Source organism: Dunckerocampus dactyliophorus, chromosome 21 (assembly GCF_027744805.1).
Source record: "Dunckerocampus dactyliophorus isolate RoL2022-P2 chromosome 21, RoL_Ddac_1.1, whole genome shotgun sequence".
NCBI lineage: Eukaryota > Metazoa > Chordata > Actinopteri > Syngnathiformes > Syngnathidae > Dunckerocampus > Dunckerocampus dactyliophorus.
Genome location: NC_072839.1, coordinates 8,649,595 through 8,676,754, shown reverse-complemented (window position 1 = coordinate 8,676,754; position 27,160 = coordinate 8,649,595). Strand labels below are relative to the sequence as shown.

At 39.0% G+C, this 27,160-nt stretch overlaps 1 protein-coding gene across 2 annotated transcripts in view; it reads left to right on the top strand.

Moving 5' to 3' along the window:
* dlgap1b (discs, large (Drosophila) homolog-associated protein 1b) overlaps positions 1–27,160 on the top strand; it is a 194,670-nt gene that overhangs the window by 49,918 nt on the left and 117,592 nt on the right. For both annotated transcript variants that reach the window (XR_008567441.1, XM_054766333.1), the window contains exons 4-9: positions 5,227–5,325; positions 5,803–5,853; positions 8,236–8,401; positions 17,032–17,104; positions 26,567–26,677; positions 26,780–26,947. The gene's annotated coding sequence lies outside the window, so the exon portion shown is untranslated. The remainder of the gene's footprint in view (positions 1–5,226; positions 5,326–5,802; positions 5,854–8,235; positions 8,402–17,031; positions 17,105–26,566; positions 26,678–26,779; positions 26,948–27,160) is intronic.

Here is a 27,160-nt window from a genome sequence, read left to right as displayed (position 1 = left end):
TTGTTTTGTGGGCTCTTCATCAGTCACTTAGGCCAAGGACTCCACTGGCAAACACAAAAGCATGTTAGCATATTGGCATGGTTAAAGCCTGAGGACAATAACACTTTACTGGTTGGAATTCACAATGAAGGAATTGGATGGTGATGACAACCGTACACCAGAGTTTGCAATTGATGTTCCTGTCATCATAAAGCCAAGTTCAAATATGTCTGCATGCAACTTCTTATCTTATCTATTTGCACGTTGAATATATTTGATTCCAAATGAGCAATGCATTTAAAGTGCAGATGAATTGCAAACGGTTGTTGACTGAACACCGAGACCGCTTTGTCGCCCACCAGTTAATCACCGGTAGCGATTTTGAGTTTGAAGTGGTTAAATACCACTTCAATCACACCCTGACGTCAACTCTCTATTATTCCTCACACTACCATGTCTAACAATGTGCTGCTGCCCTAATTATTTGGAATTAAAGTCAAATTTACTGAGGTAAAACAATAGAAGTTCAATCAGTCCTGACACAAGAGGATGCTAACCAGACTGCCGCCACTAATTAACATGAAATAATAATGACAAGCAGTAATTTGAATAATAGAAATGACTCGCTAGCACGTTAAACAAAAAAAAATCTAATTTGATCATTATAATTTAATTATTACTGAAATATGAATTGAAAAAAAATTAATGAAGTGTTGGGAGTGTTTTCACTGGTGATGGTACGCCTCCAGTGATCCCTCGCCTCATCTCAGTGCTGGATAGCCTGAGGTCCTGTATTGGCCTGAAAAGTGTGGGAATTAATGGAGCGCTCAAGGTCACTCCAACGCCAGTACACTTTGGAGAGGAGACGTCCATCAGACGTTCACGGGGAACGGCAAGGTAAAAGCACACGAAGCTCCATCTTTCTTTAATTGTGCCAGCGCTACAACACATTGCACTGCATGATAAAAACTTACCTCCTTACACACGCTTTCATTTGCAATGGTAATCTGATATACACTATTAATATGATGAAAACATATAAAATAATTAACTAGCATTAACATCATACTAGTAGTCATAATGCAGTGATGGTGCTGAATATTTCATTATACAGTATCATGTCACAACATATTTTAATGGCACGGCGCCCCTTCATCAATACCGCCATGTGTGCTCATACATAATGCACATGCCGGAAAGCACCACTGCCTCCAGGATTTTGCAAAGTTGCAATCGCGTTTGTTGTGCTCGTGCAAATTCTCGCAAATTCAACTTCCCCCGCACACTTTGGCCGGTCATCATCACTTTCGCCAGTCCAATTTGTCCATGAGTAGCGCTCGAACGCGCAAGTCAACTATTTAATATGTCAAAAGTAGGGTCCGGGGGCCATTTGCAGCCTGTGAAAAAATCTGCAAAAATGGAAAAAATCAGCAGTGATTTTGCAAGACTGAAGTGAAAATATTAAGAGAAAAATGTTGTAATGAAAAGGTTGTAATTTTACGATATGACGGGGGAAAAAAAATTGTTATTTTTGTAGCATGAAGTAGAAATATTCCAGAAAAAATATATATATTTTTTTTAAATCATAATTTTATAAGCAACAAACAAAACAACAAAGTTATAATTTTGCGGAAAAAAGTAATGTTACGCGAATAAAGTCAAAATATTATGTTAATAAAGATCACAAGAAGAAAATTTACAAGAAGGAAGTTGGGAAATGAAAAAAAAAAACAGAAATGAAAAACAACTTCTGTATTTTCCAAGAATAAAGTAAAAATATTAAGAGAAAAAAAGTCACGATTTTACAAGAATAATCTCACGACAAATAAAACAAATAATGCAATTTTAGAGTTGAAATATTAAAGCAAAATTAGGTCATTTTTTTGAAGTCGTAATGTTATGAGAAACAAACGAAATAAAATAAAGTTGTAATTTTTGGAAAATTAGGGTGGGGAATAAGTCCAAATATTATGGGAATAAAGTAAATATTACGGCAAGAAAATTTATGAAGATGATTTAAGCAGAAAGGTGAAATACTTGGAATATAAAAAAAAAACCAGCAAAAATGGGGAAAAAAAGCCCATTGACCGAAGTTCATACTAATTATATGATTTTTGGCCATTGGTGGAAAAAGTCTGGACACCCCTGGTTTAACCAATCAAATGTGTATCTGCATCACGCACTCACTTCTTTATATTGATAGCGATATCAACTCGTGCTAATAATCAGAACAACATCCTCTCTGATTGGTTTAGCTTCAACCACATTATCCTGCCGGTATCTTCACCTGATGAGGAAATGAGCGCTGAGCACAAATAAAAATGAATCTTTTTCATTTGCCAGTGGGTTCAGGTACCTCACTGCTGCAGTACCCTAAGGGATGGTTGCCAAAAAAGTTTTACCAACAGTTTAGAACAATAAAAACAATAAAAATCAGTGTAATTCATGTAACGGTGTCCACCTTTACACACACGCACGCAGCTCCTGTAGACCACTTTAATGTGTTATTTGGTGCAATCAGAGCGCATGCAGCTTTATCCCACAATGAATCACACACTTGAAATTGCTCCCTGGCTGCTAGGCGTCTCAAGACCAGGATGCAGCGTCCTAGTTCTCCTGCCTGCCTTTGTCCTCTTGTGTGAGTTCTTCACACACCCTGCTAACATCGCTCAGTGAGGAAAGACCTCTTTGCTTTTGTGGTCAACCTAATCTAAATAATGCACATTGGCTTTATGTTTCTTTTCGTCTTTAAATGCCCTTTTAATGTTTTTACAATGGCCTCTCCTGACACGTTAATTGCTAGCATTATTACCACTTTCATGCTATTACCCTACATTTAAACAAATCCTTTCTTTGACAAAAGCTGACTAATGGGCAGCCGTAACTTCCTGCTTGGAGTGCAATGTAGTCCCTTGTAGAGTTTTTTTCCTTCTTTTTAGTGTTGTTCCAATGCAAATAAAAGTTCCTGAGCATTATGGAACAAAAAAGTCAAGTGGTCGATGCAAAAAAATCACACCTGCGCTGAGCCGTAGGATCCAATTGGCTGTCCATCAAGACACAGGGCGGTCTTCCACCCACATTAAGGCCATTAAGGACTGGTGCCGACTGCAGCGCAATAACCATCAGACGGCATCTGTGGGAAAAGGGTTGAAAAAACAAATTCAAAGACCTCGTCTTCTTCAACGCCACAAAACTGCCCGTTTAGACTTTGCCAGGGAGCATCAAACATGGGACACTGAAAGGTGGAAAAAGTTTTATTCTCTGATAAGAAAAAATGTAACCTTGACGGCCCAGATGGCTTCCAACGTTACTGGCATGACAAGAAGATCCCACCTGAGATGTTTTCTACCCGGCACAGTGGAGGGGGGTCCATCATGATTTGGGGTGCTTTTTCATTCAATGGAACACCGGAGCTTCAGGTGGTGCAGGGTCGTCAAACGGCCGCTGCTTACATGCAGATGTTGCAGCGTGCATCCCTCATGACTGAGGGCCCTCGTCTGTGTGGTAACAGCTGGGTTTTTCAAAAGGACAACGCTGCAGTTCACAATGCTCGCTTGACCAAGGACTTCTTCAGGGAGAAGAACATCACTCTTTTGGACCATCCTGCATGTTCCCCTCATTTAAATCCCATAGAGAACATTTGGGGATGGATGGTAAGGGAAGTTAATAAAAATGGCCATCAGTTCCAGACAGTTGATGCCCTTCATGAAGCCATCTTCACCACTTGGAGCAATGTTCCCACTAGCCTCCTGGAAACACTCCCATCAAGCACCAAACCAATTTTTGAAGTGATTAACAAGAACAGTGGAGCTACTCATTACTGAGTCCTACAGAAAAATTTGTTGTTCAGCGTCTTTTACAGTATAATGACTTGTTTGGTTCTGCAGCCTGTGACTATTGGATCAACTGTACACTTGCACATGCACAACCGAAACACTACTTGGACAAACTGCCCGAAATCCATTATCAGAGACTCTCCAGGGATTTTGAGTCATTCTTTCTCCGCAGATGTGTTACTGTAAATTTCCGTGAATAAGCCGCACCGGTGCATAGGTCGCACCCACTTAATTTAGAGGAAAAAAAAGGTTTGTACATATATGACTTTAAAATGAAAAAAAAACTATTTTAAAGTTTTCCCATAATGCATTTCATCTGAGCAAGCAATTCATTGGAGGACAAGTGGCATAGAAAATGGATGGATGAATGGTGCTGCAATGCTGCCTCTGTCCACCAGAGGGAGCCAGATGAGCCCAGAACCCAGTGTGAGGCTGACGTCATTGCAGCGCCCCGGCAGACATCAATGAATTCAATGCTGAGACGCAATGCATTATGGGAAAACTTTAAAAGAATAGTTTTAAAAACATTTTTTAACTTGTATTGGTACATGTTTATATATTTCTCAGGTATATCTTTTGGGTGTTAAGTTGCTGTGTGATGAGTTTAGTGTTGTTTGTGAGATGACACCGTGAGTTTGACATTTATATTGTTAAAAATAATTCAGCGTTTCAATGGGTTGACAAGTTTGTCCTGAGTGCACAGATAGCTCGTGATTGGCTCCTGCCAAAGATAGAGCTACCGTTTCCTCACTGACTTGCGAGCGGCACACTATTTGAACAATTAGCAGTAGTTCTGAAGTAAAGGAGATTAGAAATGTGCATTTTTCATTCTTTTTTTGCCATCCCCACCAGTCCACCCAACACAGAAGAACATTACAAATTGTGCAACTGATCACAAATGTGTAAACACTTCATAACAACAATATTAAAAACAAATACACACACACAGATACAAAAAGGAAATAAACAAGGTGGGAACGTCTGCATGGATTTACAGTCGTCCCTCGCTACATTGTGGTTCGAATATAATAAATGATTGCTGTTTTGTGGTTGACTATGGACCATTATTTGTCAAAAAATATTGGAATATAAGTCACAGAACAAAAATATGAGACATGACATTACATCACATTACATGTCTGACATGGCAGAGTGAAAAGAAGTGCGGCGCTTTTGCTTTCTTATATTGTCTTTCTTCCCCACTGTCTTTGACCCAAAGACTGTTTTCATTTTCATTTCCGGTTTGGTTTAAAATGTGTAAATAAGTTAATAGTTGGTAAATAAGTAAAAAATGTATGGTCAAAAAATTATTAAAAGCAAAACAGAGACATCTTCAAAAACTCATTTCAGTGATAGCAATAGTAAGTGGTCTTCTCATAAGTAGACAATCTTTGACGTTTTTCCCCTTTAGGTGAAGCACAAGTGAGCAACAGCAGAGACAACAGCTAAAAAAGCTCATGAACACGCTGTATCTGCTCTAAAACCTTTGACCCTTGGGAAACTTGTCTTTGTGAGTATCCATGTGTAGAAAGCACTTAAAATAGCGATTACAAATGTTCCTGAATTATTATTTTGAATATGTTTGTCAACTTGATGGTGTGCTGTTAGCTGCTAGCGATGTACCGCCTGTGTTTTGGCTAACTTTGTGTGTTTAGCTTATGAAAAGTGCATTTATAGATAGTTAGTGCATTTTTTTGGTGACATTTTACAATTACACAAAATTACAGTAGGTAATGAGGAACCGACCTACCAAGCCTAACCACTACTCATTAGTTCCTCATGAGTTCTTCATCTTTTCCTCAGTAACTACTTTAAATGTATGTGCCTTAGTTCCTCAGTAACTACTCTACTCATTAGTTCTTCATCTTTTCCTCTGTAACTACTCTACTCATTAGTTCCTCGTTAGATCTTCATTAGTTCCTCAGTAACTACTATATTTTTGTGTACATTATTGTAAAGTGAAAGTGCATTTTTTTGTATGTTACAGCGACAGCATGCATACTTGCACGTCCCAGAAAGCTTCACTAAAGCAAGCAAAGTAAGTTTGCTGGCTGTCTAGCGCCATACAGTCACATGTTATTAATATGAAGTGTATGCAAGATTTCTGACCAGAATGTGGCAAGCCTGGGACAAAACCAAAACGTGTGTTAACATTTTTAATCAGGTTAATTATGATGATGGATTAATCTACACTAATGCGTCAATTCTGACAGCCCTTATTAGGGGTGTCACAAGATGTTGCGAGATTAAAATGTGACAAGAATTCTTGTTAAGAAAAAAATAATTAAAATTAATAAATCACAAATAAATGAAAATCATTTTGCCGGCTTCAGTATATTGCCATGTGCATATGTGTCTGTTTTCCTCATCTCCCGCCTCCAAACAGGCAGGACGAGGTTTCACTCTGTGCATTAGTTTCAGCACCTTGGCACATTTTTTCCATGGAACAACGGCATGAACGGAGTGAACCCTTTTGTCAGTCATACAGTCCCCTTGTCTCAGTGGGTGGAGGTGGGGCTGGTAGCATGAGTGCAGAAGAGTGTAACAGTAGATTGCAATATGTTGTCATATTTCTTTATATTTTTTCATTGTACTTTACTTAAAAGTAAAGTTAAAATCTCGTCTCATCTTGTCGACCCAATCTCGTGCATTGTCTCGTCTCATGAAGTTAGTGTCTCGTGACACCCCTAGCACTTATATATAAGTTCAACTTTTGTGTCTCACAGCAACGATGGGGCGTTCAATGACCACCGAACAACGCTTAATGAAAAAAACATTATCAGTGAAGCATAACAGTGGTAGTAGTGCTGCACATTTGACTTGTATTATTTATTCATATTACTCACTCATTCATTACCTATGCCGCTTAATCCTCACTAGGGTCACAGGGGTATGCAGGAGCCTATCCCAGCTGACTTTGGGAGAGAGGCTGGTGGGCAGTCGGCAGTCAGTCGCAGGGCACATGTAGACAAACAACCATTCACACTCACATTCATACCTATGGACAATTAAGAGTCACCAATTAACCTGACGTGCGTGTTTTTGGACATGTGGGAGGAAACCAGAGTACCCGGAGAAAACCCACACACACACGGGGGTAACATGCATATTCCAGATCTCCCGACTGTGTGGCCAACATGCAAACCACTTGGCCAACGTGCGGCCCCATATTATTATGTATTTATAAATAATATCTGCCTTAGAGTGATTGAAACATGTGTTTTTCAGAGGAAAAAAACATGGGGCAGTGGAAATTAAGGCACAAATATATAACTCCATAAAGTAGCTCCTTGGGAAAACTAATTTCCACCTCTGGTCAATAAGTATTTGGAATTGGCAAGCATTTGTAGGAGTGGGCTTGAAAGCATTCAAAGAAAAATCAATAACGCTTTCTCCCCCAGGGTGTTGATTCCATCCTGCAGCAGCGTACAGCTATAGCTGAGGTGTGCATTAGGAGGTAAAGAGTACGTGTGGTCTGTGAGGAGACGTCCGGGCAGACCTCCAGCTCTGTGTGGTCGTTCATCAAGTGTCCAAGTGGAGTTTTGTCTGTCCTCACTTGCCCCTCGCTAGCTGATCATTCCTCTCCAGGTCTCATGCTCCCACACGTGTCGCCTTGAGGCCGATTCATTTTCATCTTTTTGCTCACCCGCTGGCTTCCTCCCTGTCTGGGTCATAGGAGGTAGTCTTGTTGAGTCTTGTCCACCTGCATCATGTGACATCTTCACTGTCGTAGTGAGCGTACATTCACGGTCATCTGAAAAAAAAGACGATGTGCTGTAAGCCATGACTTTTTCTTCAAAAGGTTTGTAAGGATTTCGATGAATGCACGTATTCTCACCACGCCTTAGCATTTGAAGTAAAGAGAGATGAAGCTGCAGATTAGTGCCGCCGGTGTCCATTTGAAGCCGCCAGACAGCAAGACAAGGTGCAAAGTGATCGTCTGCAGCAGGAACATAATGTGCAAAGCCTTATAGAATGCCTCACACACACTCGTCTTAAATTGCTCACCGGCTTCATTCTACTTTGCTATTTTACTTTGAGCCATGTGAAGTCATGGTGTGCCATCATTTGCATCTGATGTTGTTTTGGTTCCCGCATTTTCAAGCCCCCCTGGAGCTTTCTGGCCTGTTGCACTTGACAAAAACAATGACAAAGTGTAGGCAAATACAAAGGAAATAGTCTCTGTTTATTGTTGCTTTTTACAAACTTTGGAAGAGCAAAATACAAAGATAAAATACAAGATGTTGTGACACCAGATCGCACGAGGTTAGAACAAGATTTCTGGTTCAGAAAAAAACTCTTTGTGATACTAAATCAATTAATGACACTATAAATGCAAATGAACTTGATCATTTTGCCAGCCTCCATATATTGCCATTTACATGCATGTCTGTTTTCCTCCTCTCTCACCTCCAAACAGGCAGGAAGAGAGTTCACTCTGTGCATTGGTTCAGCAGCTAGATGCTTCATAGAACAACCGTCTCATAGACCTTCATGCTGTCAGTCATACGGTGTCTCTGTGAGGGGGAGGCGGGGCCACTAGCACACACATCAAAAGTCTGGACCCTGGTGAGGAGCATTGCAAGGTAACGTAGTAGAAACTAGGTGGGATAAAGATGCTTGCAATGTGCCAGTATACCGAATTTATTTGAAAGTGGTAGCAACAACCAAAAAAAGTGTCAAAACAATGGACCCTCGCGTTTATGACTCTTATCCGTGCATTTTTTCAGTGAGTGCGATGAACTCCAAATAAGCCTTTATGTGACCAAAGGAGGTTATGAGTGACAATAACTTTCTTTAGCCAGTGAATACCACTCTTGATTTCAACTTCAGCGATGGCGTCCATGTTGCTGCTTTTGTGAGGATGTACTGGAAGCCCTCATCAACAATAAGTACCACTGTGGTGAATAAAAGAAGAACAGAATGAAATGTAATCAAGTGAGCTAATGTTTTGATAGGAGTAACAGTATTGTCTACAAAATGTGTTGTGTGTTAAAATTTTTGGGTGTGTGGAACGGATTACTTGGGTTTACATTATGTTTTATGGGAAAACATACCTTGGTTAGAGTCCGTTTTGGTTTGAGTCAGACGGATTATTGACACTAACCAAGGCACCACTGTAGATACAAACGGAAGAGTGCAAAATTTTGTGCAATCACAGAAAGACATTGCAAAAGAAATGCTGATCTTGAATACCGTTGAAAAGCCAGCATTTCCAGAAATGCTACAAACGTTAGACAGTACAAATTGCCTGTGAGAAAATTCATGTCACAAACAGCAACTCCACAACTTTACAGAGTGAAATATATCATATTAAAGGAAATGTTGCATTATTATGATATCTTATTATTTATTAACATAACTGATTTATTTGGTCTCAAAAAATGCTGACAATAATATCAGCTAGCGTCAATTTATAGGACAATAAACATGTCAAAACGCACCTACTTGGTTTTGTGAGTCGGTTAAATCAAAAAGTTTGTTTATCCAGTCATAACTTAAAGTTAATGTTAAAATCTCGTCTCATTCTCGTGGACCCAATTTTGTGCATCGTCTCGCCTCGTGAGTTGCGTTTCTCGTGACACCCCTATAAAATACTGATGAATGTGACATTGAGTTAAAAAAAAGTGTGTAGTGGAACCAATTGTCACCCTTCCCTGAGAGAGTCCGCTCAAGAGTGGAAATGTGCTCGAGCATGTTAATGACCAGACTAAAGCTAGAGCCATCCAAGTCTGAGGTCACGCTGCGCCATTAAACGCTAATGTGTGAATAATGTGACTCTCTTAAGTTAAAGAGAGCTTCGAGGGGAGTTTGTGGACGCTTGACCCCATCAAAATCTTGTACAACATTAGCAAGCGCTTGATAACTGGATGATTAATTTAGTGGAAATTTGGTGGTGTTTTTTTTTTGTTTTTTTTTTTAAGAGGACCTCTTGTCAACTTTCTAAATGAATTGGATGGCATAAAAAAGGTGGCGTGTTTTTTGTTGTCCTAAAGCCTAGTATGATTGCTAAAGCACAGTGGAAGATATAAAAAAAAAGACATAAGAACGTGGATTTGCTGTTCCTTTTTGCAGATGTCAGCATTGAGTACAATGATTTATTGCAGTCTTTCAAGGTGATGCTTGCCTGTTCGCCTCCTTCTTAAATCATTTCCGGACCACCAGAGGAAAAACATCCCTCATAATTATTCACCAATTAAAAGTTGAAATCATCTTGATTACCATCAAGTAACTCCTCCTTGGTTTATGTGTGTGTTCGAAGGATGCAGTGAGTGCTAATTAGTGCCATTTCAATTAAAAGTCCTAATTCAGACATTAAGCTTGAGATATTTAACTCTTTTTTTGGTTTCTGCTGTCCTCACGTGGACTGACAAGCTTCTGTCTTCAACGTACAGGAATAGGAGTTGGGGATTAGCAGCTAATTAGTGCGACTGTTCCAGTGAATTCATTAACTGAGCACATTTCCATGTATCCTAATTGTCGTGGCGAGCTCATTTGCATCTCTTTGTCACGCTTGTTTTATGTTTAATTTGTGGCATGCCGCTGAAATCTTTACTTTTATATTACAGTAAGCCAGGGGCGTCCAAAGTGCGGCCCGTGGAAAACTTCAATTCTGCCGTCATTCTACAAGGATAAAGTCCGAGAAAAAAGCTGCACTCTAACGTGAAAAAGTCGTAATTTTACGAGAATGCGGAAAAAGGTTCTGACGTTATGAGAATAAAGTCCAAATGTTATGGGAGAAAAGCCATAATTACGAGAAGAACATTTACAAGAAGAAATTGAAATAGTTGGGGGAAAAAAACTACAGCAGAAATTAATTACAGTTAAGTCAACTAGAAAAGCACTCGGAGAGCGCAGACTTCCGCAAAGCACCATAGTTCCCCCCATATTGTGATTTACACCACAAATATTAGTCCTACATGTATTTCATATACATATTTAGATTCCTTGACCATGACAACATACTATTAGCAATGGATTCATAATGATATCAATATTAGTTCAGTAGTTATTCACAAAAATTGCATTTTCCGTAATGCCGGTTTCCTTCTGGATGTAGCTCCATAGCTTTTGAAGAGACAACAAATCCGTTGGCACACTCCAGATTCCACAGTGTCTTGGCCAGTAATGGTGTTTGTTGCATGTTCATAGCTTCTTTTGTTGTCTTCCTATGATGAACATTCCAAAGGTCGCCTATTTTGTCATATTCTGGATCATAGTATCTGGAATTATTCCATTATCTGGATCAGTCTTTCCAAATTTCCAAATGTTGTGACCAGTTTTTGTGGTGTTATATGCACAGATAGCGAAAATTGGCCTATCTTGCAATGTTAAAGACTCCTTTTAAAAAATTCCTGGATCCAGACGGTGATCTGGATCACCCCCAAAATTAAATCAGTTTCTTCCATATCACATTTCGGACAATTCCTGAAACTTTGATCCAAATTCATACTGAACTTTTCAAGTTATTTTGAACACAAACAAGCAAACAAACAGATAAATGCCGGCAAAAACCTATTCGTTGTGCTTGTGCTGCGGCGGAGGTAAAAACATTTGTATTCTAGTGAGAATAAAAGTTGCAATTTCAATAACAATAAACTTCATATTATGAGGAAAAATAATGGCATTTTAGTAGCATGGAGTTGAAATATTATTGATTTTTTTTAAAGTTGTAATATTATAAGAAACAAACAACAAAACAAAATAAAGTTGTGTTTTTGGAAAATTAGGTTGGGAAAATGTTATAATAAATAATAATAATAACTGTTATTATGGGAATAAAGAAAACTTACAAAGATTATTTAAGAAGAAAGTTGAAATATTGGAAAATTAAGAAAAAAAAAAGCAAAAATGAGAAAAAAAAGAGTGAAGATTATACTAATAATTCAACTATATCACAAAGCCGAGATGCAGTTTTTTCTTGAAATATGCTGTATATAACCTCTTAGCACATCTACATGTGTTGCTTTCCAAAATGTCAAAATGGCCCTTGCATTCTTTCATTTTTCTCCATGTGGCCTTCGGTAGAAAAAGTTTGGACACGCCTGGTATCATCCATAAACTACTACTGCTATCGATTGTAGTTCTTGTGCTGCAAACTCACCGGATAATCTGAGAGCCAAATCATTGAAAAGCCAGCCTGTACAAAGATAATAATGTTCACTTTTGATTGACACTGTCAGACAGCTATTGATGTTGTGCCTGTATCATTCCTAATATTTTACCCTGGCCATGCATCTAAATAAGGGGATCAAAATATTAGGTTAGCTCCGTGGCAGCAAAATATGAAAGGCTAAGGTCAATTATGCAGACTGGCATCCTATTCTGAGCTCATTTAAGGAACTGAGGCAGGTCTTAAAGTTGAACTTGACACAAGCTAAGATTACTTTTCCAACCCAATCTTGTCTCTGCATAATTATATGAATTAAATTAATTGAAGCTTGTTCATTTGCATATCTGGGTTATTTCTCTTTGGGGAGGGAAGAGATGATTACACGGCGCCAGAGAGTCCAACTCCTCCACGTCTGTCTACTTTCTTCCCCAGGGAGGATTTGGCCCCATGTATCAAGAGTCCATGAAGTACTTTAATGGACTTTGCAGCGACAGCCAATCTTTAAATGTTCTTCTATGAAATAACGCAACCATTTGTTTTAGCGGGGGGGTGGGCATGAAAATCACTCCTGAATGCAATTTCTGCAGTCCAAAGTAAATGCTATCTAGGGAATGCTCTTTCCTTATTGCTTCATCAGAACAAGATTGCCCCCACCCATGTTGCTATGGCTTGAAATATTAACCTTAAACGTCAACAAAATGTAATTTCCCCAAAGCCTTAAATTACATTTTGTCAATGGAAAAGACGACTTTTCAGAGTAACCATGTATGAAACTTTCTGGAGGTCTGTGAGGATGTGCTTGACGCCATGTTCACCTTGGTTGAGACTCAGCTAAACAGCGCCTCTGCTGGTTGCCACCAAGTAATGCATTCCTTTTTAGTAAATTCCAAAGGATGGACAGCAATCTTAATGATCAATGAATTGATTATGTCGATGGGGTGGATACAGCATCATTGCATCATGAGGTGACATGAAACACAACATAAATGACTGTCATTCATCATAATGAATGATGTCCCGCTGCTGTCTGCCCTCACGCTGCCTTTTTCTCCTGCATTATGAAAAGAGTGATAATGACTTTGAGCACAAGCGGGGCAGTCATATCAATTGCCAAAATGAATTTATGATCAGGACAGCAGACGCCCCCTCCCTCCCTACTTGAATGTCCAGAAAGAGCAGAATAACAATGGAGCAACTGCAGGGAGGAGAGAGCGAGCATCATGGTGACATTGTGATGCATGGATGAGAGTGCTCCTCCAGCTGAATGAATAGTCAACGTCTTTCTAAAGGAGATTCTTTTTAACAAGCCTGGACAAGCATTTCTTTATTCCTCCCCATGGAGACAAATATCCCAGAGCTGTGTGCTGGTGCACATTCATTGCATTGTCCCCCCTCCCTCCACCCCCCTGCTTTCATCTGCTGTCCGGTTCTGTTCAGCCCAGCGCTCTCATCAAAGGTCGTGACGCCGCCGGGATGTTTGATATTCCATTTCTGTGAGACACCTCCTATTCCACAACTTGTGTGGCGTCACCTCACAAACACTCACATGTAAAGAGGGAGAAATATTATTTATTATTAATTTGCTTATCAATTATGAACTTTTTTTAATGGGCTGATTTCAGCAGATGTCATCATCGATCACATCTTCTCCAGTCGTCCTCATTCTAACGTCTTGTTCATAGTTCATCTTTGAAACCGTGCCTTTAAAGAAGCAAGGCATTGATTCACCAAGCAGAGGAACCTTATTTGGTGACCTGCACCTCGCTACGGGGCCATGTGATTTCTACCAGCCAATCAGTGAAGACACATACGTGTTTTATTCAACACGAGAGAAAAGCATGTTGCACGAGCGTGTCGTAATAGAAATGCAACAATAATGTGCTGCAATAAAAATATTTTGAAAAGATTCGTGCCTTCAGAACGGCTTTGAGCAACCAGCGCTTGGACTCCAGTGGCATCTAGTGGTAGAATGAAGTCATTTCACCTTGTAGTGTTTTCTGACGTGATGCTGCCCCCTTTTGGTGGCATTTGGTGCACGTTTGTGCTCAAGTTAGGTCAGGGGTCCCCACAAAGGAGGGACATTTCAGTCTCAATGATTAAAAAAAAATGCACTTTTGTAAATAACTACACCGAATTTTATATAAATGCATATAAATTTAGGAAATACGGGCCATTATTTTATTCAAATAATAATATACAGTTAGATACCCCACAGTTATTGCATGTTGTTTGGTCTCATTGTCCGATGGTCCTTGAACGCTACCCATTCTAACGAGTGATGTCTGATTTCGTTTCGCATCTGATGCTGAGTAAAATTCAGGCTGATATCGCCGAAGCCAGTCCGATACCCATACTTAGTGCAATTACAGTACACCTAATGTGTCTGGTAATTTTTTTTAAGTAGTGTATTTCAAATCATATGTAAGAATAGAAGACTCTGTGAATGAGGTGTAGTATTCTACACTGGTCACTAGGTGTCAGTAATGTTACTGTAATGTGCAGTAGGGATGTCCCGATCCACGGATCCGATTTTTTTTTATAGTCTTGCCACCGATCTGGTGCGAATCCTTTTTTAAAAAAATATTTTTATTTATAATAAGCTTTTGCTCCAAATTTGTGGAACTGAATATGGTGATGACAAGAGCTCTTCAAAGCATTAAGAATAATGCAACCAGAGTATTGCTGAATTTACTTTTTTATTACTCAGCATGACCAACAATATTGTTTGGCTTTGGTAACAAACCTCAGGTCCCTAATCCAATAAAAGATCCAATAAAGATAAAATTGGAAAAAATGGGCTCAAAAAGATTAATTTGTGGTGCGATTTAGAATATATGATTTTTTTTAAAAATACAAACTCTCTTCAACGCAATATAGTGATTTTTTGACGGTCCCTAGTAGAGGTGTAACGCTACACTAAAATGCACAGTAATTTCGGTTCGGTTCAGTTTCTGGAAGTGGTCGGTTCGGTTAATTTTCAGTAGAAAAAAGGCAGAAAAAAATGACTTCAAATGCTTTTATTTAAAAAAATGCAAACAACTAAACAAATGTACCTCGGCATTAAAATGTATTGATATAGGTACATTTTTGTCTAAACAAATGTACCTTTAGTTGTACCAGGCATTAAAATGGATCAATACAGGTACATTTTTGTCTAAACAAATGTACCTTTTGTTGTTTGTATCAGGCATTAAAATTAACAAGAAACTGAAGAAACAAGGTTGGTCTAATCATTTTTTCCATGACTGTACTTAAAGCCAGCGCTCTCAACAACTGAATATGGACGTAATCTTTTGGCTATAAAAACGCCAATACCATGTGTTACTGCTTTGGCCTGGTCAGAGTAGCTTGCTAGAGGTTGCTTATATGCTGAAGTTCTTTTAAGCTCTTTTAAGTGCGCTAACATGTTAGATGTGTTTCCTGTAGCATACGTGGTATCTGTGGAACAATGTTGACACACAACTTTGGATTTATCCACTTGCCTTTGTCCATCTGTAATTTTAACAGGGAAGCCAAAGTGTTCCGAACCAGGAGACAGTAGTGAGATGGGAGGGTCTTCCAGCTCAGGCTTCTTGCTTGCATTTGCTATGATGTCATTTGTCACGTCTGCGAGCTACTAGCGTTCCTCCCCCTCAGTCAGTAGTGTCCGACACTCAGAGGCGGAAACTCTCCCATGGGACTTTGGTTCCGCGTGAAGCGCTTAGATCACTCTAGTAATACATTTAATGAAAATAGCATAAAATATAACCAAAACGGTACGCAAGTACAGCAGCACTTCCTGTGTGAGCTCCCCGCACCATCACTTTGCGGAACTTCACTTTTTATTGTTAGGGATTTTATTCATGTCTAGAGGGTTCTAATAATGTTAAAAACCGTATTTAGAAGGCTGTAAACAGGTTTTCTATAGTCTTACCTATGAAAATATTCAATTTATAAATAATGAACCCTACTTCAATCGTAATCTTTATTCGCAAATCATGGTCGGGTCTGGAACCAATTATCCGCGATAAATGAGGGATTACTGTACAGTATTTGCTTTTCACAATGAATGCCAGCAACCATACACTACAGGATTTTACAATGTTTCAATTGCGCCAATTAATGCAAACTCAACCAATCCCCAGAAATTATGCGTGGCCTTGCAATTTTGTCCAATCCCTGGAACTTCTTTGCACATTTTTGGCCAATCATCGTCATTTTGTCCAATCCCTGGAACTTCTTTGCACATTTTTGGCCAATCATCGTCATTTTCACCGAATTTGTCCCTGAGAAGAACTCAAACGCACATGTCAATTGTGTTCAAATCAAATCAAATGTGTTCCTGCAAGGCCCACACACGTCCTCACTTTCTTGTTTACATTGACACAGATGCGGACGTGTTGTGATAATCTCTCATCGTCTCTCCTTTACCAACAAAAAACAGTTACCCCAGCGTTCTCAACGAAAGCGGGGTAAACTTTGTGCAAGGTGTTGGAACATAAACAAAAATGTACGATTGACAAGCACTTCTGAAGCGTAAAACACACACAAAGAATGTCTGCGACTTGTGAACCACAGACAGCAACATTACAGCGATCTAACACTTTATTTGTTATCTATCATGTTTTGTGTAAAAACTAAGACAGGAATTAAAAGCAACACAATTCAATCAAATGAAAAGCACGAAATGATTGCAGACCCACACTCTACCAGCCTGGAGTTGTTTTTCAGAGAGAAGATTATAAAGTTGCTGCTTGATATGTGTGGTAACAGGCAGTGTGCTAGCTTGAATTAACTTGAGGTTGTGCACGGAATAAATATGCACATTCGCACTCCATAACATCATCAAGCCTTATGCATCCCCACATAGTATCAGCATTTGGGACCAAATATGAGGCGAAAGATAAACAGGAAAAATACAGTGCAGTAGTTTATCTGTGCAGCATGGCAGAAAGTTAGCACGCACACAACCACTCCAAGACCGTCGAACAAAGGACGATGGGTCACTGCTCTCCCAAACGCAATGAAACAAAACAACATAAACATGCAAACACTGTGGGATTTCTAACTGTATATTATTTTATGAATGAAATAAAAGGTACTATTTTGTGTTTTTTTTTTTAGCATTGTGCCTGAAAATTTCCTGTTGGGGACACCTGCTGAAAAGGACACAGAAATGATAAGGCACGTACGACAGGTACTGTATTGCTCTCTCGCTTCCAGAATGTTTGCATTACCAGCTGACTCACTGTGATGGAAACACAACTCCCGATTAGTAAATAAAGTTTATTTAGGAAATAAAATAGAAAGGCTCTTTAACATAAATTCTAGGGCCATCAAATATTTAACATTTTCACATTTTTTAAAAATGAATTAATCATGATTAATCACCATTTGCAGCCATGTCTGAAGTATTCCCATTTTTACTATATTTTATTGAAAGAAAAATAAACGACAGGGCAGGATTATATATATTTGTATGTATGAACAGCTCCAAACGAACGGAAAATTTAAATCAAGCTAAAAGATAGCACACATATCTATTTACCTATTGTCCCTTTAATAGTAGCAGAACTTCGTTAACGTGTTATTATGAGCAATGAGGAGTTGCGTTCAAAGGCGTCACGTAATTTAAATTGAATTCATATGTTTTGAGTTTATTTTTTTTTAAATTTCCGAGCACACTGAAGTGCTAATAGGAATATCCGCTTATTGTTTATTTTTCTTTCTCTTTATTTAGACCACACATATACACATAATAAGGAGGATGGAGGAAGTGTTTGTGAGTTGGAGGTACATATACTTGCACTGCTGTTGATGTCTTCAGGTCAGAATAAAGTCATAAAACAGCGTCAGACTAAATGTGCGACACTGTGCCCCCCTCTCCCATCATAATAGAGAGCTGCGGCTTACCATGTTGCGCATGCATTCATTTTGCTAAAAATTTGAGCAGAATTAATAAAATAAATGAGTTACCGCCATTTTGTGACAGCCCGAGTATGACATTACTTGACCACACATTACAATGTGTCACATTTACAAAGAACACGTAAAACAAATGTGGAAAATGACAACTTTTTGAAAACGAAATCAGGCATGTTAGGCTGAAACATTCACAACAATCCTGGAAGGACTGAAATAGTAGCAGCTGTGACTGCATATTATGTGATAATAAAGAATGATAATGTTATCAGGGTCAGCATGATCCAACATAGTCAAAGATAGAATACATTTATGACATTGTTTATGACTTATTTATTATAGCACATCTATTACAGGTTTAATGAACGTTTGGTGCACATATGCAAATGACATGACATAATAAAATGTCAAATTTGATGTATCTAATAATTCAAATATTAAAAAGTGATTGAGTGAGTATTATGATACATGAAAATTAGATCATTATTCATTATATTTCATTTAATCTTCACAAACAGTAAAATTTACATGAAGTTCTACGATAAGCTCTGTCCACTGAGAGAAGTATCTCATAAGCAAAAGAAGGGAAATCAGCCATGGATAAGAAAAAAAAACACACTGTAGAGATTTAGAATTTTAAAAAACTAAAGAAGCAGAAAAAAACACAAGATCTAAAAAATAAGTTAACAAACATCTGGAGAGTGTATAAGAAAGAATATTATTGTTAAGCACTAGAAAAGAACAAAAACAACAGTAGAGCAGCATGGGGCATCCTTAAAAGTATTACAGTATTAGGAATGGTACTAAGACAGCAGATTGCCCTCATTATTTCACAGATGGAAACGCCAAAAATGAAAATATGAGTGAGGTAGTTGAAAGGTTCAACAACTACTTGGTAAATATTGGACCAAAACTGGAAGAAACGATCCTAAATGTCTTGCCAGTAGAGGAAGGGAATGAAATTATAGACAGGAATCCCAACTCTATGTTCTTCACCGACGTAACAACCGACTGTAACGGAATTGGAATGGACACGATAAGAAGAGTTATTCATGAGATCGCAGAACCACTGACGTACGTCAATCAGGAACCTATCTTTCCAGAATGGTAAATTTCCAAACAAAATGAAAACAGCTCAAGTAGTTCCAGTTTTCAAAAATGGAGCCAAACATCAATTCACAAATTATCGACCAGTTTCTTTATTACCCCAGTTCGCTAAAATCACTGAAAAGCTATCCAACAACAGGTTGGACAAATGTATTAATAAGAATGAATTACTCGCGGCCAATAAGGATACAGAGCTAATACTTCAACTTCCATGGCACTAACTGATGTTACAGTGGAAATTACAAACAAATTACAAGCAGCTGCAGTACTTATGGTTTTAACAAAAGCCTTCGATACAATTCATCACAATATCCTACTTGCAAAACGAGAAAGATATGGAATCAGAAGGTTAGTCGTGAACTGGGTTAAAAGCTACTGAGCAGACAGGAGGCAATATGTGAAGCTAGGAAAATATACAGTACATCGGCAAGCTTAAATATATCGTGCGGCGTACCCCAGGGGTCAAAACTGGGACCGAAACCGTTCAACCTATACATAAACGACATCTGTAAAGTCACGGATGACCTAAAGCTAGTATTATTTGCAGACGATACAACCGCATTCTGTTCTGAAGATAGCACACAAGAATTAAAACTATGTTTCTGTCAACTATTAATCCCTTTATAAGTTAATATGTATTTATTATTATCATTTAGTCTATTATACATGTTCTTTATATTAAGTATAAACCTTGACTTAAAATGTTCCTATGTGTTTACAATTGGCAACAGATGCCTTCTTGCTTCTTCCTACTTCTTTTTGCACATGTGGAACTGTGAATTGCACTATGTGATGCGCTTCAGTTTGAAAAGGATTAAACCATTACCATTACCATACAACCAAAATGACTGTGAAATCATTTAGTCAATTAAATGATCGTTTAGTGAGACTCAAAACAAGTCAATTCAAATTTAAATGAACTCCATTAAAAATAAATTAATAATTGGGTCTTTTACTGGCTACACACGTCACAGCATGACACTTTTGTAGATACCTGTGCCCAAAATGTGAATTTAACATACTAAAAATGAGGGGTGTCATGCTCACAAGACGAGACGACACACGCCATCGGGTCCACGAGAGTGAGACTTTAACAATAATTTTAAGAAAAGTAAGTCGTCCCTCGCTACATCGCGGTTCAAACATTACGCCCTCACTCTATCACGATTTTTCAAAAAGTAATTGATTAATTCATGATTGCTGTTTTGTGGTTGAATATGGCTGGTTATTAGTAAAAGCATATTTAGGCAAAAGCATGTATTTTTTATGGCTAAATGAACTAAAATGAACAATGGCTGAATGAACAAATACAAAATACCAACGTGGTGCTTGCGGGCACCAGGGAGCCCCCCACGACCACGAGGCGTCTGCAAGCCTGCTTTTCATTCAGAAATTTGTAAAGAAGGAATCCTACTTCAAGTAAATTCACTTATCATGGTCGGGTCTGGAACCAGTGAACCACAATAAATGAGAGGTTACTGTACAATGGAAAAATATGACTGGACAAACAAGAGGCCCCCCTCTCCACACACACACACACACACACACACACACACACGGCAAAACACAGCGTTGATGAAAAGCAGGTTTATTTTAGCTCGTCATTATTTTAACAAGAGGCAATCAAAAGTGCTCAAGGTGAAATCCATAACCAATTCAAGGCTGCAGTAAAAAGACAATGAAAGTTCATGTAAAGCAGCTAAATAATTAAAACGGGTGGATGAAAGACGACAAATCAAAGGCAGCAGGTTTGATTTAACGAAGCACCAAACATCCTTTCTTGCGTTGGGGTCCGTGTAACGTTGAATTTTCTTTTCATGAGGCAATTAAAAAGAGGAAAACGTTTTGTTTGAATTCAATTTTGAAGCACAGAAAATAAGACTGAAAGTGTTCTTCTTCTTTTGTGTTGCAAAGCAATAACTACATCTCAAAAAAACAGTTAGGTTTTTATTGTATAGTTCTTGTAGCAAAAAATAAAATCAGTCTACAAAAACTGGTCCAATGCAAGGCACAGCGCCACCTACAGGCCAGCTTGCCTTTAAATAGTTATAGTAATAGTAATTTTGTTATACATAATATACATTAAAAATGTTACATATATTTAGACATAGTTATTAATAGTCATTCATAAAAAGAAAATGCAATGACCAACAGTTCTATGGACCCATTGGACACCAACAGGGGCGCCTCAAACTGGTTAATCCAGGGGTGTCCAAACTTTTTCCAGCAAGGGCCACATACAGAAAAATGAAAGGACGCAAGGGCCACTTGGATATTTTGTAAATCAACACAAAGAGGTATGCTAAGAAGCTATATGTAGCTCAAGAAAAAAACAGCATTTCACCTTTGTAATATGTCTGTAATATAGGTGAAATGCTACTAAAAATGACGTTTTTTCCGTAATAATACGAGGTTATTCTTGTAAAATTGGGACTTCTGTTCTTCATTTGATTATGACTGATATTTTGACTTTATTCCCGTAAAATTACAGCTGTTTTTTTCCATTTCTGCTGATTTTTTAAATTTTCCAACTGTTTCATTTCAGCTTTCCTCTTGTAAATTTTCTTCTCGTAATAATAACTTTATATCTTTTAAAATAATAATATTTCAACATTGTTACTAAAGTGATATTTTTCCTCATTTTACAAGTTTATTCTCATAAAATTGCAATTTTTCCAATTACATTTTTTTTCCTGTTAATATTTTGACTTTACACTGGTAAAATGTCTGCTGTTGATTATTATTATTATTTTGACTTCTATATTTTGTCTTTATTCCCATGTTCCAAATTTTGCGCCAACCTAAGTTTCCAAAAATTGCAACTTTATTTATTGTTTTTTACTTTAAAAAAAAAACTTTTTTCTTTAATATTTCTACTAAAATGACATTTTTCCTCATACTATTACTTTATTTTTGAGAAATGATGGCTTTTTTTCTTGCTAGATTACAACTCTTTTTCTTGATATTTTGATTGATTTTTCCATTTTTGCTGCTGTTGTTTTTTTTTTTTTAAGTTTCCTTGTTAAATTACATTTTTAGACTGTGTGGCGGGCCGATAAAATCACAGCCACGGGCCCAAATGGCCCCCGGGTTGCACTTTGGACACCCCTGGGTTAGTCATTACAAAAAGTAGCTAACAATGGTCAGCCATGTTTTTACTTACCACCTTATAGCGGTTTTCTACCAAGGCCTACATTGTTTTGTTTTAATGTATCCTTTTGTCTGGCTAATACCCTCATGAATAATGGTGTTCATGATACTTTAGGATTGACACCCCAGCTATCAATCTACAGTATTTCCAGTCATCACTCATAAGTTGACAAGCACATGTGATATAGGACATTACATTCGATTGATTAATTACATCGTCAGTGTCAACGCTTGCCACAAATGTATTTTTAATTCAATAACGGCATGACGTTTTAATGCAGTGATTGATTAACCTTTATTGGCCTCCATTGCATGTTCATTTCTAACATTTCTCTGTCATCTTTTTTGCCAAAACGTGCGTACATGTGCGTACACAAAGTTGGCAGACCGGTGCACACATTCTCACGTCACGTTGTGTTTTTAGAGATCACATATTTTACCGGGAAAACACCGAATGTTTAACTTTTCGGCCCTGTTTTGTGCACCCCGAGGTCAGTGGGTTGTTAGCCTAGTGGCTAGTGCATTCAACTCTGTTCAACTGTCAGTGGGAATGTTTGTTAACAGGATCGAGTAGGATGATCACTGTTACAAATATGTTGGACATTTAATGATTAGGGGGCCACACGGTGGTTAGCATGCTGGCCGCACAGCATCAGGGTTCGAATCTCCGACTTTAAGATCGGTACGACCCTGTACCATATTATTGGGCGCCGAGTATTATTTTCTTTTCTTTTATTTGAATTCAGTTTTTGTGAGCTGAACTGAAATTAAAAATGTCTAGTATTTGCTCGGCAGACATAATTGAGTGATGGATCAGCAGATGTTTTGGTGAATTTCCGCCTCAGCTTGCAGTGTCCAGCGTTGCCAGGTCCGCTTATTATAAGCGACATTGGGCTCGTTATGTTTGGAAAGTAGCTTTGCGAATGCTCATGTTGTCTGTTGTTTGGCCTTGTTTTTTTTTTTTTTGTGAAGTAGCTTGCAAATTCCCTAGTTCACTGTCATTTTGGGCTGGTTGTCGAAGAGCTGGCGCCTTTGGGTCAAAAGAGGAAAGTCTTTTATCGTTTCAGGCTGTCATCCTCATGGCAACGGTGTTCTGGGTACCCTGAAATGGTGTTTTTTTTAAAAGTGGGAAAATTTACCAGAAGTGACCGATCTGTGTACTGCTGCTGAAAAGCCGAAAAGCCATAATATTTTGACAGTCGACAGTCTCCTGATATGTTTTCGTCTTATACTCCAACGCGACTTGCAGAAGTAATTCACCAAGTGTGTTGCTTGAAAGGACTAAAAGGTTTTAAGAGTTTAATACTTTCAGTATGCAGAAATATACAAGTGTTGAAAATGTCAGGTTAAATAATAAGAAAGATACAAAGTGGGGGGGGGGGGTAATGTCCAGTTTGGCCCACAACTCTAAAGTGATTGAGTTTGACACCTCTGAGGGGCTATCCACACGGAAAACGTTTTCAGGTCAAAACGGCAACATATTTTATCGTTTCAGCCTCTCATTCACACGGGAACGGCGTTCTGGGTGAAACGGTATTTTTTGAAAACGGCTTCCAGAGTGGGAAAATCTGAAAACGCCGGCAATATGAGAACGCCGACTCATCGACGTCACACGACCAGAAGTGAGCTGTGACAATAAGCCAACATAATATTTCTAAGGACATAACTCACGCAAGTCGACATTCTCCTCATATTTGGTCGTTGTATACTCCATAACGACTCGCAGAAGTAATTCCACTTCTCGTGAGTGTAAAAGAGCCTTGAAAAGCAGCATATGTCTTTCCTCTTCTATGGTTTGGTGTGTCATGTGGTTCCGCCCGTGTGTTTGTTCACAGCGCCACATGTAGGTGTGCCTTGTGCATTACATTGTTTTCACTCTGTGATTTGTTCCCGTCTGGATGCAACTATTTACTAACCTGGCACAGTGTGGACGCAACTTTTTTCAACACTCAAAAAAAAAAAAATCCCAGGAACCTTCCTTACCAGGGCCTGAGGTAACCAGTTTGAGGTGCCCCCTGTTGGTGGCCAATGCAGTGGCTAATACTGACACAAAGGTGACCATTGCTGTCTGAAAAAGTGAGTGATGCAGCAGACCTTCATCCCTACAGGAGGTTCTGAAGCCACTGAATTAAACATACTAAAGTTCGCTGCTCGTGGTTATTTATATTCTTCATAAATACTTCTAATATGTGCCATTTTTTTGCTGAGTGAAAGGTAAAATATGTGCAAAAGCCTTCTCTATGCATGATTAGACTGATGCACCTGGGAAGTGAAGTCAGCTGCAGTTACAGTCGTCATCCACTGTGTGACACTAATAGCATCCTGTGGTCATCCGCCACGTGCTTTTCACTAAAGTACAGTAAAATTCAGTAAAGAAAATAAAAATATGACTATTACTACAACTACAGTATACAATATAACATGAGAATAGACTGTAGGCAGCCACCAGTGAGATAAAATAATGATGCAATTCAAGACAACTGTGTCAGACCACTCACCCTCCAACAGGGAACACAGGAAATGGACTTTTATGGGACTAACGCTGTAAAAGTAAACAATTAGTTGCCTCTATCTGACGGTGTTACGCAATTCATCCTGTCACACTGCATGAGCTAAAAATAAGATTTGAAGTGGCGTCAAAGGAAGTACCTCGTTGTCCATATGATGCACTTATTCTGCTTGAGAGGAGACAGTACGTGGGCAGGCCGGCCGTGACACGCAAACTCTGCAGTGGGGGAGAGAGCTTCCCCCTGCTGACACTTCACTCACCTGGTACCACATGTAGCCTTGTCATAGCAGTAAATGCTGGCAGTTGACAGTCGAGCGCTTACGGTAGAGCTGCGACAAGGATGCAGAAGTGTTTTTATTGCATGGACAAGAAATGGTGAGGCACCAACTGCTTGTACTTAAGAAGGCTTCATCGCAGTCTAGTCCCAGAACAAGCTTGTATTACTCTGTATGAAATATAAAATGTATATTGGAAAGAAAGAGAAACCTCATCCTAAAAAAGGCAAAATATGGGGCTCCACTCACTTAAAGGAAAACGGAACTTTTTTGGGGGGAATTTTGCCTGTCGTCCACAATCCGTGTGTGAGACATGAACACATGTCTTTCTCTTTCCTGTGCGTTCTAAACATATAAAAACAGATAAAAGGACGGAGCTAAAAGTGCAAGTAATGGGATACACTTATTCTGTCTATGAAGCATTCTGAAAAAAAACCCACTGAAAAATAAAGTAATTTGTGAATAACTACATCAAATTTTATGTAAAGGGATATCAATTTTGGAAATATGGGCCATTATTTTATTCAGTTAGAAATCCCCCAGTTTTTGCATGTTTAATACGCAAAGCAGATTGATGTCTCGTATGTTCACACGATACACTATGACCTTCAAGTACCCCATCCATCCATCCATTTTCTATGCCACTTATCCTAATTAATGTATGCTGGAGCCTATCCCAGCTGACTTCGGGCGAGAGGCGGGGTATAACCTGGACTGGTTGCCAGCCAATGGCAGGGCACATATAGACAACCATTCACACTCACATTCATACCTATGGACAATTTAGAGTCACCAATTAACCTAACATGCATGTTTTTGGAATGTGGGAGGAAACCGGAGTACCCGGAGAACATGCAAACTCCACACAGAGATGTCCAACGGAGAGTCGAACCCAGATCTCCTGACTGTGTGGACAACATGCTAACCACTTGCCCAAAGATAGAAATCAAGAGATCTGGGGATCTGATCTGAAACATAAAAAAATACACCTTCTACATTTTCCTATGTATGGAAACCTACGGCCCACCCTAATTTGTAATATTTATTATGTTTTCTGGATTTCTTTCTTTGTTAAAATAAACCTACCATAAGAACTACCATAAGACTGTAAATCTTTGTAAAGTGGTCCAATCAAATGAAATCAAATACTTATTTGACCCAATGCATGTGTTGTAAGAGAGTCTTAGATGGAAATAGAGTGTCGGCATGTGTTCTTCATGCTAAATTTCCACAAGAACACTTATCAGCACTGTGGACTTTCTAACAACACTGACGACTTCATTCCACCGCATTGTGCCCACGACCCGTACGCCTGGCAGAGGACAAGGCCCAATTTGTCGTCCGCGCGTCCTTTAATGAATGAAATCACAGCTAATTACACGCCCTGCCATCTTTAATCACCCGCTTCAGCAGAGACACGTGCATAATGGTCATTCTAAAGGATCAATGTCACTCTGGTGACAAATGATTGTCTCGGCAGGAGACAGCAGTCAGCGTCACACCATGCTTGCATTTGTTAAATAAACGAAAGTAGATCAACATGCAAGGCTGTAAAATGTTGATCATTCACATAGAATGTTCCCACACTGGGCTTTCCTTGACAAACTTAATTAGGGAGTGTGACTAACAAGCTGTGTGTGTTTAGTGCCTGGCTGCCAAGGCCGTGTGACTTTCACGCTGTATTTGTGGCCAACAGTGAAGTCTCCCCACCACCCTCTGGAAGTCCATCCTAATGTCACAGTGAGACCAAGACCGCCAGCTGCTTCCAGATTGATTAAAATGAGAATGAGGGGGAGGCATGACGAAGGTGAGAGCCAACTGTGTCATTTGTTGTGTCTTGTGTTGTGTGGCTTTGGACATTGTTGTTTGGACTCGAAATGCCTTTTCTGTCCTGTCACTCACGCCTCAGGTACATCCAGTGTGCGAAGGATGGAGGCGGGGAAGCATTAGACCATGACAAGGTGTCTTCATGAAGTAGGACGGCCACCACGAATCACGATCAATCACCTTTTCAGTGGCTACCATTAAGTGGTGCAGCGTCAGATGCAGGCAAGAGGAGCTCACCTTGAATACTACCGTAAGTCTCTTATCAGGTTGTTCCTTCTTGTGGAAATTGTTGCTGCAATCTGCTTTCAGTGTTGAATCAAGTCCACATTGAAGGTTCTTGTGGACGAGATTTGAAGTTTTCTGGGAGAGGAGGAGTTGGGTTCAAAAGCAGTGGGTCTCGACTGAGTCTCATCAGACGTTTTCAAGCTGGTGAAAATAGTCAAAAGAGTTTCAAATTGAATAA